Source organism: Aythya ferina (genome assembly GCF_964211825.1).
Source record: "Aythya ferina genome assembly, chromosome: 1".
Taxonomy (NCBI): Eukaryota; Metazoa; Chordata; class Aves; order Anseriformes; family Anatidae; genus Aythya; species Aythya ferina.
In genome coordinates, this window is record NC_140296.1 from 85077040 (window position 1) to 85104855 (window position 27816).

Consider the following 27816-nt stretch of genomic DNA (forward strand, 5'->3'; position numbering starts at 1 on the left):
CTTCTAGATTCTTCTCACAGAAGCCACCCCTATGGCCTCCAGCTACCAAAGTCTTGCTACATAAACTCATGGCAGCTTAAATTTCAAGACTGCTCCATCCAGGTCAGGTAAGTCTCACATAATTTTCAATTGCCACATTATGCAAAACATTTTTTGCTGACCAGCTAGTAATACAAGTTTAGAATGGCAGTTTATAGTCAGTAGTGTTAGCTTATGTAACAAAAACAAACAAACAAACAAAAAAAAAACAACTCTGAAAACAAATCCAGGCAGTCAAAAAATATATAAATTTGTGTTTCAATCCCGTTTGGGGCATTTCCCTAAGATTATATCCTAAAATAACCTTAGATTTTTATTTATCTTTTGTGACTTTTCAAGAGGCAAGCTAAGATACATTTCTATTTATATTTTCAAAAGCCGTTTTGGAATATATATTCTTTTTGTGATGAAAACCAGGAAGCATATGACTGAAAAAATATCCTTTAGTGATATATACCCACTAAAAAAATAACTATATGTGTTACGCTAATCGTTATAATCACTTACTATATAACGCTTTTATGCTAAATTGTGGAAGCTGGATGCTGATTTTGCTTTCTGCCCTTGCCTCTGACAAAAACAGTAGAAAAAAAATGTAAACAAGGGTTTGATTTTTGTTTTGTTCTTTGGTGTAATGTTGTAGCTTACTGTTGCTAGGGAATAGAAAGCTCAAAATCAGAAATCAAGATCTGCATTGACTGTTTTACAAACATATTCAGATCTCAGTTTGTATAACACAAGTTTTAAGTAACATATAGTTATTTTATGTATTTTAAAAGCTTCTTCCACTGTTTTTTCTATCGATCAGTATTGATACCTTAAAAGTAGTTTATCACTACCTGCAACTCCGGTGAATATTACGTGTGATCAGTTCTGGCAAAAGCAGAAGGGACTGACTGTCACAGATGCAATATGGTCACACATTTTATTCTATACCAAATTTCCATTACAATTCCCCTTTTTCTCATTTTATGAACTTTATTTAGGCTCAATAGATAATGGCTTTCTGAAATAAACTCATACAACTCATACATGGTTTCTCTGACTTGAAAAGTACATGGGTAAGCTGAGCTATTGTCAGAAGTAGAAGCAGTATTTGTTAAGCAGTATTTGTTGAGAGATTTTGTTCAAATTAAACAGAGATTGTTGGAGATAACCTTTTTTTTCCCCATACAAAAATAAATTGTTCAGATAGATTAAAATCATACTAGTAAATCCTCAAGGTTGAAAATCTGTTAGCTAGCTTGTGTCTCTAATTCATATAATGCTTCATCCAATATATAATTGTTACATTAAAAAAAAAAAAAAAAGTACCGTCACCACCAACAAAAACACATAACCTTTCTTTTCACAGATCTATTAAACTGAATGTCAGTTTTATTGATTTAAAAATAAATAAATCTGTTTGTGTAGGGGTGCTTTGGGGGTAGGGGGAAGACTCCTACTTCTGCTCTGAGCAGAGATGAGAGTCCAGTCTCCCTTGACTTGTGAGTCAGTCAAGTCTGTCAGCTCAGGTCTGGAAGCTAGCTCACCTTCCCCTTGGCTGGACTTAAGGCAGGGCTGTCTCTCAGCCTCACACTTGCACCTGTATCCCCCACCTCTGCCTCCTGGCCCTGGAGGAACTTCCAGATTCCGAAGTTCCCTCAACTGAGGATCCGGGCAGGTCTTTTAGTCCTCAGGAGGTCTGGTTGTAGGTGTCTGCCTGGAGAGGTTGTGTCCCCTCCATCTGTGTTTTAGCCTCAGCTTGGCAGTTGCAGGAGGTGACACCATTTCTGTTCCAGTAGAAGGATGTTTCTTGTTGCTCCCAGGATAGAAAAAAAAGGGCCCACCTTCCACCTTCTGGTGCAAGCTGCCATGCTGTGACCTGGCTGATGTGCCACACCCTGTTTGCTTGCACACTCTGGTCTCTACCCTCCTGATTGCTCAGGCATGGGTTCTTTGTACATGTGGGTTGGCCATTACTGGTCCTAGCCTGGCTCAAGCCTCTTTGGACACTCTCCTGAGGACTGCCACACTCCTGGCAGCTCCCTCTGATACCTGGGGTTTCTTCAGTAAAGAAAAACCCCTGCACACCGCAATCCCCTGCTCCACTGCAGAACATGCCTGCCCCACAGCTGATCACCTCACCAAAGGTGGAGCCAAAGGTTAGCATTTCCCAACAAAGTTTCTAGACACTCAGGGACAGAGTGTTTGCTCCAATTAGCTGATTTATTGGCGTTTTACATACACTAATGCTCCCAAAGGGAATTCCCATGCAAGTTGATGGTTGCTGTCCTGGTGATAATAGGAGTCTCTGCTGCAAGACTTCTTGCATCAGTATCTTCAGCTATACAGGCAAGACTCTCCAAATCAAGGGTTTGCTGGACTCCTGAAACCCATCTGTTGTGTGGTCCTTATCAAACGCAAATTCATTTCTACTGAGATCCCTAATCTATATGGGAAACGTCTCCTAACTACCATAGCTATTTCTACCAAGACTATCCTACAGTCCTATGCATCCATGGAAACCTTTTCAGGTATTCATAAGTGGAAGCTTGCAGGAATGTGAGGAGAACCATTAGTTGGGCATTGGTGAACCTGAGGAAAAAAGCAGCCAGGTTGTCCTCAGCCAGAGTTGCAACCACCCCCATGGCTGTCCACAGTTCCACCATGAAAATGGTTCTTTGAAAGGAGTTGGCTGATATAGACCACGTCCCTGCCATCTCTTCCACACCATCTTCTGCATTTCAAGCAGCTTCTGCAATAGACTCCATGAGCTGATCCACAAGCAGGACTGGATGATGTTTGTCATTGAGGTCTACTTCCTACTCTTCCTCATTTAACTCCTCATCTTCATCATTCTCCTTCTCTTCCTTTTCCTCCTCTACATTCTCATCCTTACTGCTCAGTGTCACCATCAGAGTCAGCTTGGCTCTGCCTGGGCAGCCAGTAGATCCCAAGGAGCATCAGAAGCATTTCAGCAAAAGCCCAGAATTTCCAGTGCTGGCACACAGCAAGGAGCATGAATTCCTCATTGATCCCACTCTGAGGCTTGCTTCCCTGCTCAACCTCTTGCAGCAGTCAAGTCATCTTGTGACTCAGCATCTCCTCTCATTGTTGCATGAGGTCTTTCATGACCTGGTCCCCAACCTTAAGCATGAGCTGTAGGAGGTTCAGCGTTGACAGGATGTGTATGATACAGATAGCCATGGTCTGGAGGAGATTGGAGAGAAGGGGGCTCTCCAAGGGGTTGGGTGCAAGGGAGCTGGTGGCTGTGGGTGAAGGGACAGGAGCCAGAGAGACGTGAGGGTACGTAGGAGAGGGGGCAATGGAGCTTGGAGGCAGCAAGGGCAGGGTTTGTAAGCGCTGCGCATACAAGGCCGCAGGCCACCCCAGGCAAGTTTGTGCACAGGTGTCAAGTGTCCAACAGGGCCACAAGCTCTGGCCAGAGAGGGCATGGGGACCATCCTGCAAAGCTCTCCCCATGACCAGTCGTGGGCTGGGTTTTGCCCTGGGCAAGGATGCTGCGAAGGCAGGTGGCACCACAGCAGTGTTTCCCTAGGCCCCATCCCCTGTGGGGCGGTAGCATCCCATGAGTCCACAGGTGCCTGTCATATCCCTAAAGCCTCTGTGCACTTGCCCCCACTTGGGCACCTCTGTGGTCAGCCCAAGGCACTCCCCAGAGTATCTGCACCCTCATTTCAGCCTTAGAAACTGCCTTGGAGGCCCCTGTTTGTGCTCTGACCCTCAGCCAGCCCAGTCTTCCCCCTGCCTGCCGCACTCACCAATGGCCCAAGCCACAATGCACTGCCATGCTGTGGTGACATGTTGACATGTTAACCCCCATGTCAACACATCCTTGGTTCTGCTGTGGACAGCAGAACACCATGGTGACCATCCCAGCCCTGGAAGGCCCCAGCCAGTGTCCCCAGTCCTGGCTCAGAATCACACAGCTGCTCTGTGCACCCACAGGCCCATCCTTGGCCACTGTGACATGCAAAGCACAAACCCACCAAGCTCCCAGTGGTCCCTGTGCACTGTGGGCAGGACCCACCCCAGGGCTCTCCTCCTGGTGACCCTCACAAGCACCCTCCTTCCCCCTCCTTCTCTTGAGTCACACCAGCTGTAGCATGACATAGCACAGCAAGCTCCCAGAATCCAAAGGAATAAAAAATGCGTTTCAGGTGCAAGCAGAAAATATCCTGTGGATTGGGCTGGCAGGTGCCTGCTTGCCCCTTTCATGCAGCCTCTCCACCACATCCAGGTTGCTCCATGCTGCCACACAAACTCTCAGAGCAGTCTCTATAGGACAGCCACTCTCCACCTGGGTCCTCTGTGTCAGCACTGAGGTGCTCCTGGGGGCTGCACTGTGGATCTCTGCTACACAGGCTGCAGAGGAACCTCTGCCCCTCCTTTTTCTCTCAGCTTGGTGGCCACAGTTTTGTGTCTCACACTGGTGGTGACACCACACCAAAGTAAGGACTTTAAGCCCATTCTCCCAGAGGCTCCACCAGCTTGACTGTGGGCACAGCAGTGGCCTGCGCTGGCCCTCTTGGAACCAGCTGGAAGCAGCACAGGGCAGCCCTGGCCTCTCCTCACAGAGGCTGCTCCTCTGTGGTACTCTGGGGCCAGCTCATGGGCACCCACTGGCACTGCAACATTGAAATGCTGTAACACTTGTAATGAGAACAACTAAATAAGGGCAACCCACAGAGAGTAATTAAATACAAGCTTCTCCGGGAATGACTCCACAGATGGCTCAGGTTCACTGCAGAAGAATAGCAGAAACCAATAAAACTAGGGGCAGTGGACCAACAGGCTTGTGAGTGCCAAATGTGTTGATGTCCGTAGACAGTAAAGGAGGCAGAGGACTAATGAGCAATGAGTGTAGGCAATTCCAACCCCCCTGCCATGGACAGGAACACCTTCCACTAGATCAGGCTGCCCAAAATCTCATCTGACTTGGCCTTGAACGCTTCCAGAGATGGAGCATTCACAACTTTTTTTTTTTTTTTTATCACAACAATGTAGTGATAAATTTCAATGCAGACCTCTAGAGCATTACACAGACACCCAAACAGGACCTGTGGTAGTCATTTTTTTGCATTAGTTGGAGCAGATGATGGCTTGAAATGATATTTATGGAACATTAGAAGAACAGGCTATGTGAATGGCTCAAACTACAGGCCTGAAGACTGGTATTTGCACACTGGGGAAGGAAATAAATACCAAAGTATGTGGAAGACTTCCTCTAAGTGACACAGCACTTCCAACTATGAAAAAGGTAAGTGATATTGGCTATGGATCAGGAAGAATCCTGAGAGAATTGGTGTACTTGGTCTGGCTGGGATGGTTAATTAATTTTCCCTTCAGCAGCCCATACAGTGCTGTGCTCTGCACTTGTAGCTAGAACAGCACTGATAACACACCACTGTTGTGTCTACTGCTGAGTAGTGCTGGCACAGCATCAGGAATCCCTCTAAACAAGGGCCCAAGGGCCAGCAGGCTGGGGGTGGGCAAGAGGTAGGGAGGAAACATCACCCAGGCAGCTGACCTAAACCAACCTGTTAGAAACTGAGTTGTGTTTTTTGCAGTAGGCAAGGAAAGCCTGTGTTGCAGCCTAAATCCTAGTAGGTACAGTCTTTGAGAAGATGTTTAAAGTGTGGCCAGGCCAGCCACTTCAAATAGGAATATCTGGAGTGAAAGAAGGAGGAGAGATTGCTGTTATAAATTCAGAGTAGGGGAATTGGGGCTTTTCAGAAAGCTAGTTTCCTAATAAATGAAAAAGTGTACCTCAAGGGTTCCTCACATGTACCTCAGTGGGGATCACTCTACAATTATTGTTGCAGGCAAAACAGACTTAGGATAGGAAGATTAATAAAATTTATCACCTATTGCTGACAGGCTGGAGCGGTGAGAAACAGAGAAACAAGCAGGGGGCACCTTCCCCCATCCACTCTACTCCACTTCTTCCCTGCCCTGAGTGGCATGGGGGTTCCAGCTTTGAGCTCTGCAGTCAGCCCGTGGTGCTTCGTTTCCACTGCTCTTTCACAGTTGCTCTCTCCCCTGCTCTGGTGTGAGGTCCCTCTCATGGGCTGCTGACCTTCCTGGGCTGGTTCAGTGAGGGTTTTTCCACAGGCAGCAAAAAACGGGCTCTGTGGGAGCTGCTCCAGGTGTTGGTCTGTGCCACAGGGTCTATTCGTCAGGAGTGGGTTGGTCTGGCTTGGGGCCCCCTGGTGTCCACCCCACCCCAATCACCTGCTCCTGAATGCACTCCTCTCCATGGGCTGCAGCATGGAGATCTGCTCTGCTGTGGTACACCAGCCTTTCCCTACCAGGGGCCTCCCTGTGGGCCACGTTAGGGGCTTTGGCTCTGACACCTGGAGCACCTCTGCACTGCACTCCCCCTCCTCTGCACTGACCTTGGTGTCTGTAGGGAGGTTTCTCACTCCTCACTTTCCCAGCAGCTGTAGTGCAGCTGTTGTGTTTTGTTGTTGTTGTTGTTGTTGTTGTTTTGGTTTTTTCCTTTTCTTGGATGTGCTCTCATATAGGCACAAACTGTGTTGCTCATGGCTTGGCTCTGGGCAGTGGTGGGCCCCTTTGGAGCTGGTTGAAACTGTCCCTTATCTGCCAAGGGGCAGCTGCTGGATTCTTCTCACAGGCTACCACTGCAGCCCCCCAGCTACCAGAACCTTGCTGTGCAAACCCAATACACTGGGGCAGCTAGGTCATTACTGGCCTTTAAAGTATCAGGGCTTAAATTAACTAATGAAACCCTAAATGTGATGGGGGTAGAAGGGACTGGGATAACAGTGCCACTTTTTGGGGATACTAAGCTGAGACAAGGGATAGAATAATCACTGGGCAATTACTGTATGCACCCGTGGCAGGGGCTAACTTGTTGGGAAAGGATTTGATGATGAAATTGGGCATTCAAATTGTAAATTGTTTGGCTGGAATAACAGTGTTACGTATGAGGTGCTCTCAGACATTGAGAGCAAAGGTATATTTGCCTTTGAGTGGAAAGACCTTGAAATGGGGCAGAAGCAGCAATACAGACTGACGATTTTACCTCGAGGGCTTAGAGGGACACCGATCTCTGGGGGCAAGTTCTAGAACAAATTTTGGAGGAATTCCAACCTCCAGAGGGGGTGTTGCTGTTACAAAATGTGGATGATCTTTTATTGTTAGGATGGGAGAAAACGGTTGTGAAGGAAGCCACAAACAAGCTACTAAACTTTCTGGTAAAACAGAGCTTGGAAGGATTGAAAATAAATTAAAATTTGTAGAAAGAGAAGTCAAGTATTTAGGGCATCTACTGTCTGAGGGGGAACAAAGAATAAATCCAGAGAGGATTCAGGGAATTGTTGAGCTACCCCTACCCAAAACTAAAAAGAAGAAAGAAGTAAAAAAAAAAAATAAGAGAAATAGGTTTTTAAGGAATTAGGAGTTACGAAGTTCAAAGGAAAATAGGTACTTCCTGATGGGAGAGAAAAGCTGAATAAAGTGCTAGTGAGGCAAATATTAACTGTTTTGCATCAAGAGGGTCATTGGGGAATTCAAGCAATGTGTGATGTTGTGCTATGGAAATACATGTATGTATGTGTAGGAATATATATACTCTGACTGAACAAGTATGCAGGAGTTGTGTATTAAGGTAGATAGGAAAATCATCCACAGTCAGCCCAGAGGAGGGCAAGAATCAGGAATTCAATGCTTCCAAAACATACAGGCAGATTTTACAGAACTCCTTGGAGTAGGTAGATTTAAATACTTACTAGTCTTGGTAGATCATTTGTTATGGTGGGTGGAAGCTTTCCCTTTAGTATCTGCTACTGTGAACATAGTAACTAAAGTAATTCTAGAACAAATAACTCCCAGGTATGGAATTGTTGAAAATACTGACTCTGATCAAAGAAATCACTGTATGTCAGAAATATTGCAAGGGCTAATGTGGGCTCTAGAAATCAAGTGGAAATTTCACTCTCCTTGGCATCCTTCTTCTTCTGGAAGGGTGGAGCAGATCAGACAGTACAGAAGCAATTGACTAAGTTCTGGAAACTTGGCTTCCCCAAATGAGGTGCTTACCTTTTCACTTCTCCGAATTCAAACTGCACCAAGAAAAGATGTGGGATTTTCACCATATGAAATATTATTTGGATTGCTGTACATGGACAAAGGGAATTAATTACCTCCGTTGAGACAAAAGATGCTTTTCTTAAGAAGTATATACTCAGACTGTCATTCTCTTTGTCATCTCTCAGGACCCATGGACAGTTAGCTCAAACCCCACCCTTGGAAGCCCTAATCTATCCATTCTGAGAAGGAGATTGGGATGTGATGCAAACATGGAGAGAATTGAAACTGCAACTTGAGTGGGATGGACTGTTCCAAGTGCTCTTCATTACTGAGACGATGGGCAGAATGGCTGAGAAAGGGTGGCCTCATACCTGGGTAAAAGCATCAGTTAACCTTGATACCTGAGAGACTGCATTAACAAAGACTTCTAAGGTTAAAACTGTTAAAACTATCTATTGTAAACCTTTAACTTCTCCTTAGAAGAACTGTGAATGAATTAATGAGTAAAAGAGATTGAATTACACAGAATTGGAATGTTTCCAGGGAACACTCCATGGAAGTGGGAGAAGGGGGCTATTTAATCCCCGCTAGAAGAATCCTTATTAGTTTGTGATTTTTATTGTTTTTCTTAATTATTATTTCTTAATTATTATAGGGGTGTATATATATATATATATATATATATAGAAATGATGTAGTTTAAGTGTATCTTAGCAATACCTATTCTCAATGGATTAGTGATAGAATGGAGGGAAAAACGAGCATTTCCAATTAATCCAGAATATTTCTCAGGTTCTGTCTCAAAGTAATTGTTGGATTTGCACACAGATGCCTAGAAAGACAGAAGAGGCCTTGTCCCTGATTGCTATTTCCAGCAGCAACTGTGTCTGAATTGTCCAGATTTCCAAAAATGACAGATCATACTCAGTCCTGGGAAAGAATAGATTTTGAAGTTGAGCTCCCTACACATAATCCTGGTACAATATACAGTATTATCAAAGATGTCTTTGAAGCAACATTGATAGGAACTCAGGGGGCAATATTACTGAACCTGAGTGTGGAAATATCCATGAAGTAGGGAATAATCCGTACTGTACCGAATGTGGTAGCCACGGGAATGCTAATGTATATAATGCACACCAGATACAACATGAGAATCCTGTAACTGGATGGCCTGTCCCAAATGGCAAGGGGTGGCACTGGCTGTGTGGCAATAAAGCCAGGAAGGTGTTGCCCCTAGGATGGAAGGGATCTTGCACCCTGGTGGCAATAATTCCAAATGTAACTATTATTGAAGACTATTGTTGAAGCCCTCTTGAGACCACACGCAGAAATAAGTGGCCTCCAGATAATCCTCTAGTAAAATTCTCCAGCATTTAACAGTTTTGCAAGGTGGTTTTTACCTTGGTTAGGGGTGAATAAATTAGAAAAAGCTATTGTAAATATCACAGCTATAATTGAAGAACTAGAAAGTAACAGTCTAGATAAATGAAAAAGGAAGTAAGTTTGCAAAAATAGTACTCTAGAATCGAATGGTAATAGATTTATTAATAACCTCATAAGGAGGAATGTGCACTGTACTAGTTGCTGTATATATGTAGATCAAATGGGATGGATTTGATCTCAAAAATATTGGGGGAGGTGGGAAAATCCTACATAGAGTAGCTGAAGATGACACTTCCTGGGGATTTAGAAACATTTGGGAGAAACTAACTTTGTAGTTACCTGAACATAATTGGCTCAAACAACTATTTGTTGGTATTGTAATAATAATGGCATTGTATATCTGTCATCCCCCGTGACATCTGAAGAATATTGTGCCTTAATATTGGAAAAACTCAAGAGTGTGGTATGTGAAGAGGTGCAAAAACAACAATAGGAGTAAGAAAAGAAGAGGGGGGAATTGTGAGAAACTAAGTTGTGTTTTTGCAGTAGAGAACTAATTTTCTATATTCAAAGGCAGTTGTGTAGTCATAACAAGGAGAAATGCTAAGCAGATAAGTGGACAGTAGAAGGCCTCACTGTTCCAAGATAAGGTCGAAGCTTGCGAAAAACAGGATGAGCAGTGTGGGAACAGTAAAACAAGGATGAGAAGTTCTCAAAACATAAGAAAGGAGGAAAAAAAAAAGGAAAAAGGAGAAATTAAAGGGTTGAAAAATAAATTGTATCTATATGGTGTAGAGGAGCGTCGAGTAGCTTGTGAACCTGTAGTACTCAGCCAATGAGGAAACAGGGGAGGTAATCAGGTGTTGGTAAATAGGGAATAAAATGTTATGATTTGTTTACTATAATGTGCTCCTAATTGGCAGGATACCCACCATTGCAATTGCAAATGGAATAACTGCACAAAAGATCCTGTCTGAAGAAAATTCTTGACATACTTCTCACAAACCAAAGGGATATTCCATACCATAGTGTCACACTCATCAATGCAAGGTGGAAAAAGGAAGAAGAAGGGAGGTATGGGCTCTCGTGAAAAACGTCTGTCCTCCTGAACACTGGCTACATGCGTTGAGGCCCTGTGTCAAGGACATGGTCATTGGTGGGAAGTAGAGAGTAATTTCTTTCCTCTGCACTTCCACATGGCCTTTGCTCTTTTTTGTTGTTTGTTTGTTTGTGTTTTTGTTTTGTTTTTCCCTTTTTCCATTTCCCTTTTCCCTTTAATTAAATTATTTAATTAATACTAATTTTCCCTTTATAATCATTTTTCCTTTAATTAAATTATCGTTATCTCAACCTGTGAGTTGGTTCTTTCCTTTTCTTCTTCTCCTCCTCTTCTGATCAGGGGGAGTAAGAAAGCAATTGTGGCTGAGTTCTGCTGCCTAGCAAGGTAAAACCACCACGGTTGGCTAAGGCAGAACTCCACAAATTGGACTTTTCAACTTTGTGAAGAATCGGATAGATAAAGGAAATGTACACGTGCAAAGGAGTCTTAGCATATAGGGATTTAAACTTGACAGGGCTGAGTAGTAGAACTAAGTTGTACAAAGGAAGCTTATGGTCTATGAGGGGAATAAACATTGCTTAACTCTAATAACATACCTAGTGGAAATATCTTCTGCCCCTTTCATTGGACAGATGCATACTATCCAACTTGTAAGTAAGAAATGGTTGTACAAAATAACTCATGGTCTGCCAGTATGATTGTCAGTCATCTATGTGTCCAGAGACCTCATAAGTGACTAGGAACTAAGGGAACATAGGAATTTCCTCCTAAGGAGCTGGGACCTTTCTAAGATTCCTGTAAAAGGCTGCATTTAGGAACAACAGCAATGTGGGGATGTGGCAGTTTCAGAGCTGCCCTGCACGATTTCACCCAACCCTCCCAAGGGGAATATAAGAGTTGAAGGCAACCATAGTGGGTGTACTCAGCAGCAGAGAGAGGTCATTGCCGGGAAAGGGGCTGAGGTAATATTCAGACCCCTGTACCCTCCCTTCTGCTGCCAGAGAGCTGGAGATCTCAAGCTCTTTCAACAAAACAGCAGGGACACTGCTTTAAATGTTTCAAGCTATACTGAAAGCACTCTAAATTAAGTACTTCACAACCACCAGATTTAGATCATTTGATAATTTGAGGATGAAGAAGTTGGGGTCAATCAACTGACACAAATACACTCCCGCAGACCCCATACAGCTGCTGGAAGGTGGTGTGCTCAGGCTCATGTGAGGTGCCCGGGAACCTCCCCATGACAGATTCTTCAGAAGCTAGCAAAGGAAAGGTGGGGAGACTTTCCATCTGCTTAAAAACTTCTCTCTTATACCCCCCCAAAAACAAACAAACGAACAAAAAAGACAAATACAGCCCTACTCTCCTGTTGCTCAAAACCTACTCTCCTACTTGTTTTGGGCTAAAGTTCATTTGATGATGTTACACTAATTGTACTACCCAGGAGGCAGGAATCATGCTGCAGGGGTCCTGGCCAGAATAGTTTACCATTTACTAGTTTACTATCTTCCTGAAATTGCAATCAAAAATGAAATTGGGAGTACAGGAAGAAGGACAACACATATACCTTCCCACCCTAATCTTCACCAAATAAAACATGGAACCTCATACAGAGGAAAATTTAGTATATAACAAGGGATTGAATATAGGAACCAATAATCAGAAATATTGTAAATAATGGCCTATTACAGTCTTTATTTTCATGCAGTCCTTTGATAAACTAGAACCTGAGAAGGAAACATCTAGAATGAAACATCTAGAACAGAAACCTTATTTCTTTTGTTTGTTTGTTTGTTTGTTTTTTCCAAGCATGTAGTCTGCCACTTTCTTTGGGAATGATATGTGGGCTGGGGTGTGGTAGTGGTGGACTCCTACACATCAATGTAGGTTGGAGGGTGTATATATGAAGCCAGGGAATACTTTGTGAACTCAAAAGGTATTTGGTCATCTTGGATTTAATCTCCCAATTTCAGTTAGGAAGGGGTTGGGGTTGGTGCTAAACTAATGAATGGCTCCTACCCATTGTTGTGGGTGGGGGAACAAGCATGTCTAAGGTTAGGGAATACACTGGGAAATCAGGAGGCTCATCTTCCAGTTTCTGATTTTACAATTCCTTAAATGATGAGGGGGAGCATTTTGGTTAGATTAGACAATCTACAGGAGGGGTATCTGAACATTCCTCTAAACCTCTGGAAATTGTCCTGGTAAAGCCTGAGCCTGATTCACTGTATATGAAAGGATACTGGAAGGACACAGACATAACAAATCAAACTTATAGACATGGACAAGAAACAAACTTTTCCCTGTCACACAAGTTGATGAGCTAGCAAACTACTGGTGCCACTTCCAGGAAGATCAATCTGGACTTTGCAGCCGATGAGATTGTGAAACAGGGGTCCCAGAATGGGATGGTACAGAAACAGCAGAGTTCTTGAAATCCATGGTTGTGCAGGTGGAAGGTGGAACAGGAGAAACAAGGACGGGTGTCGAGCAGGAAAGGATATAAAAAGTACAAACTGAAGCTGGTCAGTATGCTCATCTGGCTGAACCCTCTTGATCACTGCATGCTTTCCTCTTCTCGTTTTTTTAATTAAATCTCTTATTCTAAGCAATGTTTTATAATAATAGTAATAATTATAATTGTTAAATAATGCAATCTCCACAGCTTCCAGCAAGAGGTTCCAGAAGATATATTTCTACTCAAAGAAAAAAACAAAAACTGCAGCACATATTTGTATTTCTTCCTAATCTAACCTATGGGAGTCAGTAGACTAACAAAGATAACACATACAACACCAGCTAATAGTATGTCAATAATATACTAGCTTGACATGACAGTAGATATAGATTTATCAGAAGACTTAAGGAGACATATCTACTAGTGGTCATATTTCTAACGAGGAAGGAAAGCAAAAGCAATGAGGATAAAAAGAAAAAAAAATATCTATTCTCCCCAGGGAGCAACTTTCCTGATTTTAAATGTTTAGTTGGAGAGAAACCAGCATTAAATGAAAATTAATTAATTGAATAAATATTTATTTATTAGAGCAGGGGAAGGACTCCTCAGTTCTTCCTTCATTTAGAGTCAAAATTCTGGCTATGTGTCAGGTAAGATTTCAAAGAAGGTTGGTACTATAAAATCATTTATTTCTTCTAAGATTATTTTAAGCCTTTAGACAGGCAATCTCATTTTTTAAAAAAGGGAACTCTAGGTGAGTCAGGGATGCCAGCACTTATATAAATAATCCATTAGCATCCTGACTGAACATTGTTGTGTTGCTGGAACAGCATTGCCTCCTGTAGACTTCTCTGTGGTTGTTACTGAATAGGCACTAGGGAATTCTGTCAATGAAAGCACATTTTCTGCTTAGGAAACCTGCATAGACAGACTTTGCTAAGCAAGTCAACAAGCTCATCTATATAGGGACACTCAGAAAAATCATTATGAATTAGTTATTAAAGTGACTTGTTTAATCTGCATTGAACCCCAACTGGACAGTCTCATAGAAAATTGTAATGACCTCAATTTGATTTGGTTTAATTTACTTTGGAAGTGATTTAAGCTCATTGAATTAAACCCTGTTTTATTTTCATTATAGTTTTTACCCAGGGATTTTATGCACTTTAGCTAAACCACTTCTTATTTACACAGCATGTTAACTTGAATTAAGTATCTTGAATTACCCAATACAGAAGAAATGTAAGTAAAATCAGGAAAAATTATTCGAATTACTTTCATCATTGATACTGATTTCTATTGCATGCAGAAGGCCAGTCCATACATTTTCAGAGAAATATTCCTTACATTTAAAATCAGTAAAAATGTTGCAGTTTTGTAAAAGGATTTATTCAAAACTTACCCAAAATTTCAATACAATTTTCTAAAGTTGTAGAAAATATTATTTGTATCTAATCATAATTCGAGAATCATTTTTCTCTAGGAAAAAAAAAAAAAAAAGTGTCTAGATGTGTTTAATAAGAAAATATTAGAAATTCTGATAATGGTACTGATATTCTAAATTTGTATTACTTAGCAGGAGAGAAATGCAAGTTCAACATAAATTCAACATATATATTTGTGTTTTCTTGGTGGTGGCAATCTGAAATATGACAAATATCACAGACAAGTATATCTATCTGCTTCCTTTAAAACATTTAGAAGTTAAATGTTCAGTTTTCCTCCATGCTAAAAGTGAGCATACACTTCACAAAATTCATGAGATAGTTTGCAAATTTGCAAATTATTTTTTGCAAAATCCCCCTCTCCACCAACCCCTTCCTAGTAGCATCCAGTCATCTTTTATCCTTCAGTGTATCCTTTTCTGAAAGCTCTCTTACTCTGTATTCTTTTCATGGCCAAGTATACTGCTTTCTCTTCTGTTCATATTCTTCAGTCTCCAGTCCTTACTTAGTCTACTGCCTCTTTTCTCTCATAATCTCACCGTAGAAGCTGATCAGATAAAACCAGTGCCTGGAATTGCATTATCCAGCGCTTTCAGAATGAGAGACTGGCAATTGGAAGGGAGATTCCTGGCTCAGTTACCTCTGGATATTAAAGGATTCAGATGAGCCATGGTCATGCATGCAGTTTTTTTGACACTTGGCTTTCCTGAAGCTTGCTATTCTGAGCTGGGAAGAACTCTGCTGAAAATGAGGTGTAACACAAAAATACAATGCTGGCTTTCTAAAACTGTCTTTCATAGAAATCACTGGAGATTGATCTTAGGTCTCAAATAGGGTTTGTGTGTGTGTGCATGCTTATGCATGAGTAAATGTATAAAACATTGATAGGACAGAAAGATTACACTGTCTACTGGAATATTCTGTGTTGCGAGGACATTTGTTGTCGACGGTTTGAAGACACAGACGCTCAATATGAGTGATCAGTGAACTTCGATTTATTGGATAGCTCAGTCGTCTTTTATCTAATTCAATATAATTAGCTCATACATATTGCAAAAGCTAAGCTCATGATTGGTTAGTGCATTTCTCTATTTTATCAGCTAGTTTCTCACTCCCATCAACCGAAATAACACAGTTAGTACTTTCCCAGACCACCAACAGATATCATGTCCTTGTTCCTGAAACCTCCCTGAAACCTCCCTGAAACCTCCCTGAAACCTCCCAGATTTTACGTACTTTCTCAGACTCATATGAGCTGCGTTCGATACTTTGTTAGCTCGCGACCTCCTAGTTGCTCAACATTCACATGACCTACTTCACTTAACCATTCCTCCACAATTCTACTTCTGTATTATGGATATACATTTCCTATAAATCCCGTTTTCTGCTTAAGTTACTATCATACCATGCTTACAAAAGAAGAATTTTAAGCCCAGGTACTTATTATCATTTGTGCCTTTTTACTTTACTTAAGGCTTTTGATGATTCTGAAATTATTGGTCCTGAAATCACCTGTGACAGGGCCTGAAAAGAATACTGGTATGGCTGTTGTGAGATGCCAGTAACCAATCCTCTAAACAGAGCACCATTACCATAGAATTCATGACTATCACTTTTATGTTTCCGTAGTTACATGAAGTTCTGAATCTGAGGCAGGAGACTTTGATTCAGGTTTATAAAGCAGGATTTAAAGACTTCTCAATGGAAAAATGAAAGAAACTTGACACAATGAACCACTACCTTTCCCCCATTACATTTTTAGTCACAAGTGCACCCTTAATTATGTCCATCTTTAACCTCTGATGGGTTATTAATAGTAAATATTTAAAACTTAAGCAAAAAAAAATATATTTTAGTTTGTTTTAGTTATCCTTGCTAATTAAATCCCCAGGGGAAATTGTCTGTCTGCTTTGTCTGTCTTCACAAGTATTTTTCCCAGGACATCAAGATTAGTCTAAGACACAAGGCTTCATGATGTCAGACCCTACCTGCTGAGTGCATAGTACATCTGCAGCAACACTAATGAAGGATTGTTAAAGATCTTCTGTCACTGTGACTTCCACTCATGAAGCAGAGGAACCAATGTGCTGGGTTATTGTAGGAAGTCTTCAACTCCCCCAGCATCTATTTATTCAGCTTGGAGCATAAGAATTAGAGATATCCCTGCTAGATGATTTGTCCCAGGAGTTAGAAACATGAAGCTGTTCAGCTGCCTACAGAAAATACAGGAATATATAAGTATCCAGGAAGTTTACATGGGAAAAAAGAATATTGTAAGCACAAAATACAATGTAATGGAAAATATGAGTTAAATAATGTTATTGACCTTCTTTATTTCAATTAGACAACAGAAATTAAGTGAGATAGTATAAATTCCTAGTTCATCTTTTCTTGTCACTGAAGTACTAATTTGTTGAAACATTTTTCTCACTGTTCTGTGAATTGGTGGTATACAGAGGTGTTATACAGAGGAATAACATTTTATTTCTTTCTCTTTGAGTACTGTCAGCTCCCTGTTTTGAATACAGACAAATATTTTCAGTTAAAAAGAACCCGAGTATATGCAAATATAAATTTTGTTGTGTAAAACTGGTGTTTAGAGGCAAAAAAAAAAAAAAAAAAAGTATTTCAGACATCTCATACATAAAAAGTAGAAATAAACTGAGATTACGACTCTTTATGAACATGTGAACACAGCCTTCATAAAGTATATAGCTTTGTTTCCTCAACCATTTTATATAAGTCATAGTTGTTTATGAATGGGAGATGCTTTGCTTCTACATCAGTCTCTGAGCACATTATCGATAGAGGAGATTCTGTCTAGCCTAGGGGGGCTCACAGCTGCCCATCATGTGCTCAGCTATTTGGGCTGTTGGCTGTGTAACAGATTTGTAAAAAGAGGCAGCTGCTTTTGGGGAAATAATTATTAACAGTGTTTCAGCCGGAATTCTTTTAATATCCTTTCTTGCACAGAAGGATAATTTTATGTTTGTGGCTTGGCTAACGCATATTGCCTTTTAAAAACAAAAAAAGTGATAGTTTATTGTATTGTGCTCTATTGTGTGAGAAAGATTAACAATACGATAGTCGAACTCCTGTGCAAACTGAACATAGCAGAGAATTATGACTGAGAATATTATAATAATTAGGAAAAAAAAAAAAAAGGAATGGATGACTATCCAAACATCTAATGTATCTGAAATTAAATATATGATAATGTATCAGAACATTCATGAAAGCAACCTGTAAAAGCAAGTCTCTGCTAGGTATATTTTTCTGATGACTCGCAAATAAAAATTATAAAGAGATGAGATCAAAGAGGAAATGTATTGCTATCATATGACATTTCCTTTTATTAAACCATTCCAAATGTGATGCTTCTAATTATATTTGCATATTATGAGTAAAGAGCAATACTCATAAATGCTGTGAGCCAGAGAAACTTCCTGAAGTGAAGTTGTTATTTTGATTTACACCAACTAAGGGTGTGCCAGAAGTGCAGTTTGAATAAATGGTTACTTTCATCTCAGACTCTTAACTATTGCAGATTTTACTGTACTAATGCTTCTTACAGTAACTATACTATTAGAGTTTTAACATTATGGTCTGTACATAGCATGAAATCTTGTGTATATAAATAAGGAAACTATATACACAAAGTTTAACAGTAAGATTTATATACTCACATACTAAATCAAAACTCTAAAGTTTATGATTTTTAAAGAAGTTTTATATGCAGAATAAATAAACCAGAGAAATAAACCTGATTATGAATGTTAATGTGTGTAAATCAGAATTCTGACAAATATTAATGAATCATGGAAAACGGATTATACTTAGAAAGCATTTTTAATGTGGTAATTCTTGGTTTTGTTTCACAGAAAATACTCACTTTTGAGATGTATTCTTTAAGCAGTTCTATTTTATATTTCTAAAACAACAGAAAATCTCCTGCAGCCATCATTTAATTAAATAAACTAAAACTCTCCTATCCCCACTCCACCCCCCAAAGCTATGGATCGAAATCTTAGAAAGCACCAGGTATAGAGCTAATGTTTACAACACCTAGATTTTCAACCTGAAATCAACGATGCACAAGAACTGAAGATCAAGTCCCTGGTCCAGACTAAGAGCCTAAACTTCATATAATTCACTTTTGTTATTGTTCTCTTTTAGCTAGGTGGTTTTAAAGGCTTAGTAGCATCAAGTTAGAAAATGAATTGACTGAAGTTCGTTCGGTGTTCAATACTGTGTTTATCATTGTTTGTGCCAGTCACAAGTTTTTCCCATAGTATGAGTCAGGGAGTAAAATTATGACTATTTCTCTGTCCCCTGAAAATTGACTTCAGAACAGTCTTTTTGGGTGGAATGATAACTACCACCTAAATTAAAAGAAATATTAATATTTAATTCAGAGCTAACATCCCTTAGGACAACACATTATTGCTTTTATTGTGGATTTATACTAACATCAGACAGAACAGAACCCAGTAATGATCAGCTATGCAGCTTTGTCACTGGGGTAAGCTGCTTTATCATCATCCCCTCCAAGGACACTTTCCTTCTGTGAATTGTTCTAACTTCTCTACTCTGACCTTCGTACATGCATTTTTCAACACTTTCTCAATTTTGCCATCTCAGTTCAGTCAAAACACTCACACTGCATAACTCTAGTCTCTCTGCTTCCTTCTCCCTTTATTATTATTAATTATTATTATTGTTATTCACATATATTTGTCACACAACTTTTAAACCCAGCTCAGACCCTTACAACATTTATCTCATTTAATGAGGCCATGTAGGAAACATACTGATTTATATTAGAATATCTTCCTCACCCTCATTACCTTTGGTAATGAGCTTCACCAAAAAAAAATTGTATTTGATTGTATTTGATGGCCAATGGGATGAGGTTCAACATGGCTAAATGCCAGGTCCTACACTTTGGCTACAACAACCCCATACAGAGATACAGGCTTGGAGGAGAGTGGCTCCAAAGCTGTGAAGAGGAAAAGGATCTGGGGGTGCTGGTTGATGCTCATCTGAACATGAGCCGGCAGTGTGCCCAGGTGGCCAAGAAGGCCAGTGGCATCCTGGTTTGTATCAGGAACAGTGTAGCCAACAGGATCAGGGAGGTGATCATCCCCTTGTATTCTGCTCTGGTGAGGCTGCACCTCAAGTTCAGCTTCAGGCCCCTCACTACAAGAAAGACATAGAGGCCCTGCTGCATGTCCATATCCAGAGAAGGGCTAGAAAGCTGGTGAAGGGCCTGGAACACCAATCCTATGCAGAGCGGCTGAGGGAATTGGGGTTGTTCAGTCTGGAGAAGAAGAGGCTCAGGGGAGATATCATTGCTCTCTGCAATATGAAAGGAAGTTGTGGGGAGCTGGGGGTCGGCCTTTTCTCACAAATAACTAGTGATAGGACTAGAAGGAATGGCCTCAAGTTGTGCCAGGGGAGGCCTAGGTTGGAAATAAGGAGACATTTCTTCTCACAAAGAGCAATCAGTCATTGGGACAGGCTGCCCAGTGAAGTGGTGAAGTCACCGTCCCTGGGGGTGTTCAAGGAAAGGTTGGATGTGGTGCTTAGGTACACGGTTCAGTGGGTGATATTGGTGTAGGGGGATGGTTTGACCGGATGATCTTGGAGGTCACCTCCTCAATTAAGGTCAACCTTAATGATTCTATGATTCTGTGATCCTTATAATTGGGGATTTTTTCCAAACTCAATTAAAAGAAATTATAAGCTCAGTATGGGCTGCAGGAAGTTGAAACTTTCTATGTATAACATTGGAGTTTGCAGTATCAGAGGTGAATTCACAGGGTACAATGAGTATGAACAGTTTACACAAGTTACTTTTATTGTATGTAATTTCTCATCTTCCCTAAATCTTCAAGGTAGGTGTAGGGAAAAAATAAAGTACAGCATTACATCGTTGTTTATTGGTTCTTTCATTCTTCTATCTTTTTATTAAGTGAAATAAAATTGGGAAACGGCAAATGAAAAACAGTAAACAGCAGGCTGAATTCATAAAAGAAAAGTGATTCACCTGTATTCATGACTATAAATGGACAAGCAACGCCTATCTGGATATTCATGTATACATAAATTGGGGAAAAAATAAACAGTAAAATGCATTCAATAAATATATTTAACCTTGACAGTCAAGAACTGTTGCTGACTTAAAGAAGATACAGTGGAAAACATTTTTGTATTTTTCTTCCTCTTGGAAAAGAAATGGGAAGCACACACTAGGTCATCTAGTCCTTCATATGGGAGAACCATTCTCTTTAAATTGCTCTTTCATATTCAGTGCAGTAATACAATTCTTTTTGAGGTGAGCACAAAGAAAATAGAAAAAGAGAGAGAGAGAGAGAGAGAGAGAGAGAAGCCATCATTTCTCCACAGGGATCACATGAGACACTTCTGAACAAGTTGATATTTACTAGGACACCTCAAGTGCTTCTCTATGGCAGAGAAAATATTTCTTTTACTAAGAAAAAAGTAGCATACACTCCTAAAGGAGACAGTGAAAATATTAAACCCATCTTCATTAATTTTCATGATATCTGAGTGCCTGAATCTACTAATTTCCAAACACTGTTGACCTGTCTTTCATATCTAAATCTCAGTGACTCAGCACAAGAAATGCTGTGACTCAGTTTTCAGACCACTTTTCCAAGTCCTCCTCACCTAATGCAGTGTGACAACCATGCAAGTTCCTGGGAATCCATGTGTGCCCATATATATTCATTGCATGAGGAGAGGAGAGGAGAGGAGAGGAGAGGAGAGGAGAGGAGAGGAGAGGAGAGGAGAGGAGAGGAGAGGAGAGGAGAGGAGAGGAGAGGAGAGGAGAGGAGAGGAGAGGAGAGGAGAGGAGAGGAGAGGAGAGGAGAGGAGAGGAGAGGAGAGGAGAGGAGAGGAGAGGAGAGGAGAGGAGAGGAGAGGAAGAACTAAAAGAAAGAGAAAGAGAGAAAAGAGAGAAAAGAGAGAAAAGAGAGAAAAGAGAGAAGAGAGAGAGAAAGAGAGAAAGAGAGAGGGAAAGAGAGAAAGAGAGAAAGAGAGAAAGAGAGAAAGAGAGAAAGAGAGAAAGAGGAAGGAAGGAAGGAAGGAAGGAAGGAAGGAAGGAAGGAAGGAAGGAAGGAAGGAAGGAAGGAAGGAAGGAAGGAAGGAAGGAAGGAAGGAAGGAAGGAAGGAAGGAAGGAAGGAAGGAAGAGAATGAAAGAACAAAAGAAAGAAAGGAGGAAAGGAGGAAAGGAAGGAAGGAGGAAAGAAAGGAAGGAGGAAAGAAGGAAAGAAAGAGAAATAAAAAAAATAATCTGCAGTTTCTGATTTCCCCATGCAAAAGTGAGGTCACGTTGGGTGGATTAACCTCTGTCATCACACAGTTATTTGTTCCATAACTTTATTTGGCTTATTTAATTTTTTTTGTTAGATTCAGCAAAATAGCTCTTGCTAGATTCAGAAAAATAGCTCTTGCATTTCGATTAAATTAATTCAAATAGGAGAGGAGCAATGAAACAACAGTGTATCTGTTTCACATTATTGTTTTATCACAGGGGTTTACTGACTGGGCTATTCACCAATTTAGAGGTCTACCTTAATGATTCTAATGGCCATGCTGATATGAAGTGCAAGTTTGCTTTTCTGCATAAAATAAATGGAATAGGACTTACACTGTTACACTTTCTTTTACATGGAAAAAATAGCATTTTTTTAGCATATATTTAGCATCCTTAGGATTTTAATAAAAATTATCCACACTGAAAACCAAAAATAACATACAAAGTTATGTAGAGATGAGAAAATATCTTTAGAAAATATAAAATGTATGAGGAGTCATGCATGTTAATGACAGAAAATCCTACTTATGTCTGGAGAAAAGGTGAAGCACTGTAGATGTGTGATTTTGTTGTTGTTGTTGTTCAAAATTAAGTAGCCTTGTTACAATTATGTAACAAACACAGTTAATCATGTGATTACATTTTTTTCCTACAAGTTTTAATGTCTCATTTTACTTTTAACCTTTTGTTTTGTTTTGCTTTAAATTTCAGTATTACTTCTTCTCAGTGTGTCTGGTATGTAGAGGCAGAAATTCTAAGAAAAAGCCTTATGTTCCTCCAGGATGATGTATACAATATTAATCTATTTCAAAAACATGGTTACATAAGTGTTTAACAAATGCTTTCCTAACAGTATATATCATTTGTGTATAAAATAGCATAAGGATATTGAATTGCATGCGACAATTTTCATTTATATTAGCTAGGGCTCTTGCCCATGTTTTAAACAAATGTTTTCACAATGCCTAGAACAGCTGAAGCTGGAAAGTACCTCTAGAGATCAGATCCAACCCCTGCTAAGAGCAGAGTCAGCAAAAGCAGGTTGCTCAGTGCCATGTTCCGTCAGGTTTTGAATATCTCCAAGAATGTAAGCTTTGTATTCTCTCTGTGCAACTTCTCCCAATGTTTTATAAACAGTGTTATCAGTATTTATTTTTTTCTTATGTTTAGGTAGAATTTCTTTTATTTCAGTTTGTGCCCATTGCCTCTCATCCTGTAACTGGGCATCGATGAGAAGAGTCTGGCTCTGTTGTCTTTACTCCTGTCAGAAGCATTTATGCACATAGATAAAATAAACTTGATCCTTCTCCAGGATGAGCAGTTCCAGCTTTCTCAGACAGTTCTCAAATGATCGATGCTCCAGTCCCTTCATAATTTCTGTGGCGTGTCACTGCACTCACTCCAATATGTCCATGTGTCTCTTATGCTTGGAGCCCAGTACTGAATCCAACACTCCACGTGTGTCCCACCAGGGCTGAGTAAAGGGGAAAGATCACCTCCCTTGACCTGCTGATGATGCTCTGCCACAATGGTGATGGCCTTCTTGGCCACAGGGTGAATGTGACAGTCCTGGCACACTCTGCAAGGCTACTGTGGTCCAAGTTCCCCCTCCCAGACCTTGGCTTCTGCTTCCACTGTCTCACTGTCCCCATTTTCTGGGTCCAGCCAAGTGGAGAAATTAAACAGCCTGTCCAGAGGAGCTTGCATGTTTGGTGAAACTATAGAAATATTGTAAGGAATTGAGGTGTGTGTGGTGAAGCACAGACAATTAGGGGATCTGGACATGTTCAAGGGAGATATAAAAGCGTCCAATTCCCCCTGAAGATAAAGTTAGCTACTACAGATCTTTCACACAAAATAAAACATCACAGTATTCAACACCTTGTATAACAATTAGCAGGTGCAGCAATCATCAGCTGGTATTTCAACAAGTCCCCTGTGGCTTCAGATTTGGCAGCATCTGGACAAATATCATTTGCACATTAGTGTTTCACTCTTTAGGACACTAGGTTCAATATTCTTGTAATGTTATGGAATAGTTTGCCCTTCGCTCCTGTGGGGAATAGTCATTCCAAAACTTAGTCAAATTTCAGCAATACAATTATAAGCATCAAAACTTTATGAGTTTTGTGTCTCAGGAAAATGAAAGGTGTTTAGAATCCACCTACAATGATGAAAATGAATTAAAACTCTGGTTTTGGAGAACAGTTATTTACTAAAGGGAAACACAGCAATTAGTTGCATATCTTTCACTTTAATCAGTACATATTAGCTAATGAACTTATTCCTTTCTTTTTTAGATGTTGTAAATATAAAGCAGATTTGGATGTCCAATCTATGTTAACACACTGTTCATGTGTTCATTCTTGGAGTGTCCTACATAGCTTCAGGCTCCATACTTCAAGTGCCATAGCAATTAATACTCAGAATCAAGACTCAAACCACCTCCTGACTACATAGAATCACAGAGTGTTCCACAGAAGTTGGAAGGGACTCACAAGGGTCATCAAGTCCAATCCTGGCTCCACACAGAACTACCTAAAAAAACATTTATCTAAGAGCATTGTCCAAATGCTTCTTGAATGCTGACAGGCTTAGGGCTTTGACCACTTCCCTGGGAGCCTCTTCCAATACCTGGCCAACCCAACAGGGTTACACTATGCCAGGTGCAGGATCTGGCTTTTTTTTTTTTTTTTTTTTTTGTTATTTTTTTAATTTCATACAGTTTGAATTTCGTATCACAGACAAACCACCTTCTACATTGGAAAAAAAAAAAAAAAAAAGGGAAGGGTGTCAAAAAGTTGAAAGACTGCTACCTTTCTGCCTAAGTCTAGCTTTTACTTTAGAGACAGAGATATACCCCTTGTTGTCAACAGGGGAGTTTCTAGAATGAAGAAAAATAGCCTTCCTGCCTGTACTGGGTCTGTCTGGGATGGAGTTGACTTTCCCTGCAGCAGCCGATACAGTGCTGTGCTAGACACTTGTAGCTAGAACAGCACTGGCATCACAATAGTGTTGTGTCTGCTGCTGAGCAGTGCTGGCACCGCATCAGGACTCCCTCCAACCCCACAGGAGCCAGCAGGCTGGGGGTGGGCAAGTGATGGGGAGGGGATATCACCAGGGCAGCTGACCTAAACCAACCAAAGGGATGTTCCATGCCATATGACACCACACTCAGCAATAAAAGGTGGGGGAGGGAAAGAGAGAGAAAGGGTTCTTGTTATGAAGATGTCTGTCCTCCTGGGCAACTGGTATGCATATTGAGACCCTGCTTCCAAGGACATGGCCGAACATTGCTTGCTGATGGGAAGTAGTACTTTTTTTTTTCCTCTCTCTCTGTGCTTCCACATGGCCTTTGTTTTTATTTTTAATTCTTCCATTTCTATTTAATTAAATTATCCTTATCTCAACCCCTGAGCTTTTTTTTTTTTTTTTTTCCAGAATACTTTATTTTCCTCCTCTTCTTCTAAGGAGGGGGAGTAAAAGAGCAGTTGTGGTGGAGTTCAGCTACCCAGCAAGGTAAAACCACCCCACTGCTATACCAAATATGAGATACATCTTAAACTGTAATGAGGTAAGCACTAGATCACCTACAAGCCTGATTCCAGTTAAATTAGAAATTCCTTCAGGTAAATGTGTTAGTTCTGAAGTTACACCTCCACCATCCCTAGAAATTTTAAGAGGGAAAAATACAGTGATATTTTGGGAATATACTAGGTGGTGAAGAAGATATAACCAGGATTTAAGGGTAAAATGCAGTGGCAAATTTAAGCTAAACATGAAGAAAATAATCTTCTTAACAATAAGACCTCTAAGACAGTGAAATATTCTCTTAGGAAAGTGAGGGAAAGCCTCTCACTTTAGCAATGTGCATGGAAATGAGTTTTAAACGGTGTTGGATGTGTGCTAGAAAGAAATTTGTGAGTCACTACACTGTACTTTGAAGACCTCCTGAAGTTTTTTGAAAATACATGCCTTCCAGTCAAGTGAAATATCTGCTTGACTGCTCAGTTCTCAATATGGAGATAACCACAAGGATTTTCAGAGGTGATTTTTGCCAGAGTTACCACTATGATCAGAGAGAAAATAATGTGGACAGATGAACAGGTTTACATGCTAGCCTTCAAGCAACCTCGTGGTTGCAATGGCCCAATGGGTAGTGTAAATACTACCTGTAGCTTCATCTGGCCTCCTTTCTTCAGTGAAATTGCCCCGGGTACGTCTGCCCTAAATGTTGGAAATGAGTGGCAATTCAGGTATGTAACTTGAGTCACTTATATTGTTTATTTAAATAACTGTAATCCACTCAGCTTAGGGATGAAACCAAACTGGCAAATGTTTCAATCACAGATGAGGCTTTCAGGGACCCACAGACACTTCTGGGGCCACTTCAGGAGTCTGGGCTCATGCAGCCTGCCCTGGACAGACTGCAGCCAGGTATGGCTACTCATTCTGCAAAAACTCTTGTTCCACTTATGTGGAACAAGAGCCAGATATGAAATGTTCTTTCCACAGACTTTCACTCCCCCCCCCCCCCCAGCCCCCCTTAGGGAAAAAGAAAAGAGATGAAGATTCTAATTTCAAATTAAATTTCTTAATGTAGTCACAAATTTAGCCATTTGACTACTTGATGACACAAGTGCCCAGCCTGATAGCCTCATCATTGTCAGAAGTCATTCAGAAATCATACAATTTTACTGTTGTGGTCACTGGGGCAGGGGGAGAAGTGGGGGTGCATGTACAGCCAGCCCAGCTTTCACAAATGACTTCTGATGAGCACGAATGCAAGCAGTGTGTTTATGTGTGTGAATGCTTATAGTGAGTGCAGATTTTTTTTATTTTTTTTTTAGTACATTTGTCCAAAACTAATAATGTTTGAGAAGAAAATGACTATCATCTGGATACTAAGAAGTCATGTAGAGAAGTGGAAAGAAGCATAAACATTCACTTCAGGGGAGAGACCCTGGACTGGAAAGAGCAGGAGGAAAAAACAGTCTTCCAGCACTGCCAGAAGTTGCCCTGCAGCACCACAGCCCCTGCCCAAGCCATAAGGAGCAGCATCCCTGCCGGACACCATGCGCGTCCTGTCCCTGGCTATGGGGTGCTCCTTGCAGGCTAGGGACAGCAAGTGGAGATCCACCATGGATGTGCATAGGCAGCCTCATGGAGTGCTTTTGCACCACAATACATTAGCAGGTGACAGGAGTATGCATCGGGCTCCTATGCCTCCCATAGGAGGGGTGTGCAAGCAAGGCACCCCCACTCCCATGAGGGAGGGGGTTACTGGTAACCCATATTTCCTGGGGAAAGTGAGCTGTGCACATAACTGTGTACTTGGGGGGGGGAGGGGAGGAAGTTTTGAAGATTCGTAATAGAAGAATGTTTCGGAAATTCTTTATTATAATTTGTTTGTTTTTATTTTTCAAGATGGCAAAACTACAGATTATCTTTGCATTACAGATACCAATCCTGAATGTATTGCTCATTCATTGCCAGTTAATTACATATTTTAAGAACTCAATAAAATGCTTTGATCTTGATTTGATTTACACTATCTGAAATGAGTTTTCTCCCTGTGACTATCAGAAAACATTAAAGAATTGCTAATAGCCAAAGGAAAACCTGCAAAATTTGAAGCTTTAAATAAGATACTCTTAATGGCACAATCAAATATTAATTTACATCAAATTATTCCTGCTTATATATATATATACACACATATTTATAAGGAGATGGAAAACAAACAAACAAACAAAATTATATTGCTTTCTCTCTAAAGGATTTTGAGATTTTTTTTTGCGAGAGATATTAACTTGTGAATGTAAAAGGTAACAATCCATCAGATGTTGGCAAAGATATGTATTTACCCACAGACACAATATGGGGCATATGGTGTTAAAAGACAACAATATACTATTTCATGCATTTGCCTAAATTTCTCCCTAACTCAAGTGATAGAAATTGAAAATGGGTTGAAATTCTGTGGTCATAAAAGATTTTTTTTCAATGTCTTTGACTTCTGCAGAT

The 27816-nt window shown here is 40.6% G+C and overlaps 1 protein-coding gene and 1 long non-coding RNA gene across 3 annotated transcripts in view; one reads left to right on the forward strand and one right to left on the reverse strand.

The window, feature by feature from the left end:
* Window positions 1–27062, forward strand: LOC311444779. 2 transcript variants are annotated; one of them, XR_014698058.1, is made up of 4 exons: window positions 1–107; window positions 8283–10557; window positions 25231–25363; window positions 26640–27062. It is a non-coding gene; the product is annotated as an uncharacterized lncRNA (long non-coding RNA). The 2 variants fall into 2 exon arrangements; XR_014698059.1 differs by lacking the exon at window positions 1–107 and adding an exon at window positions 3380–5302.
* LOC311434306 (uncharacterized protein) overlaps window positions 1–27816 on the reverse strand; it is a gene marked incomplete at its 3' end in the record, with an annotated part of 247731 nt that overhangs the window by 49872 nt on the left and 170043 nt on the right. The window lies entirely within an intron of this gene.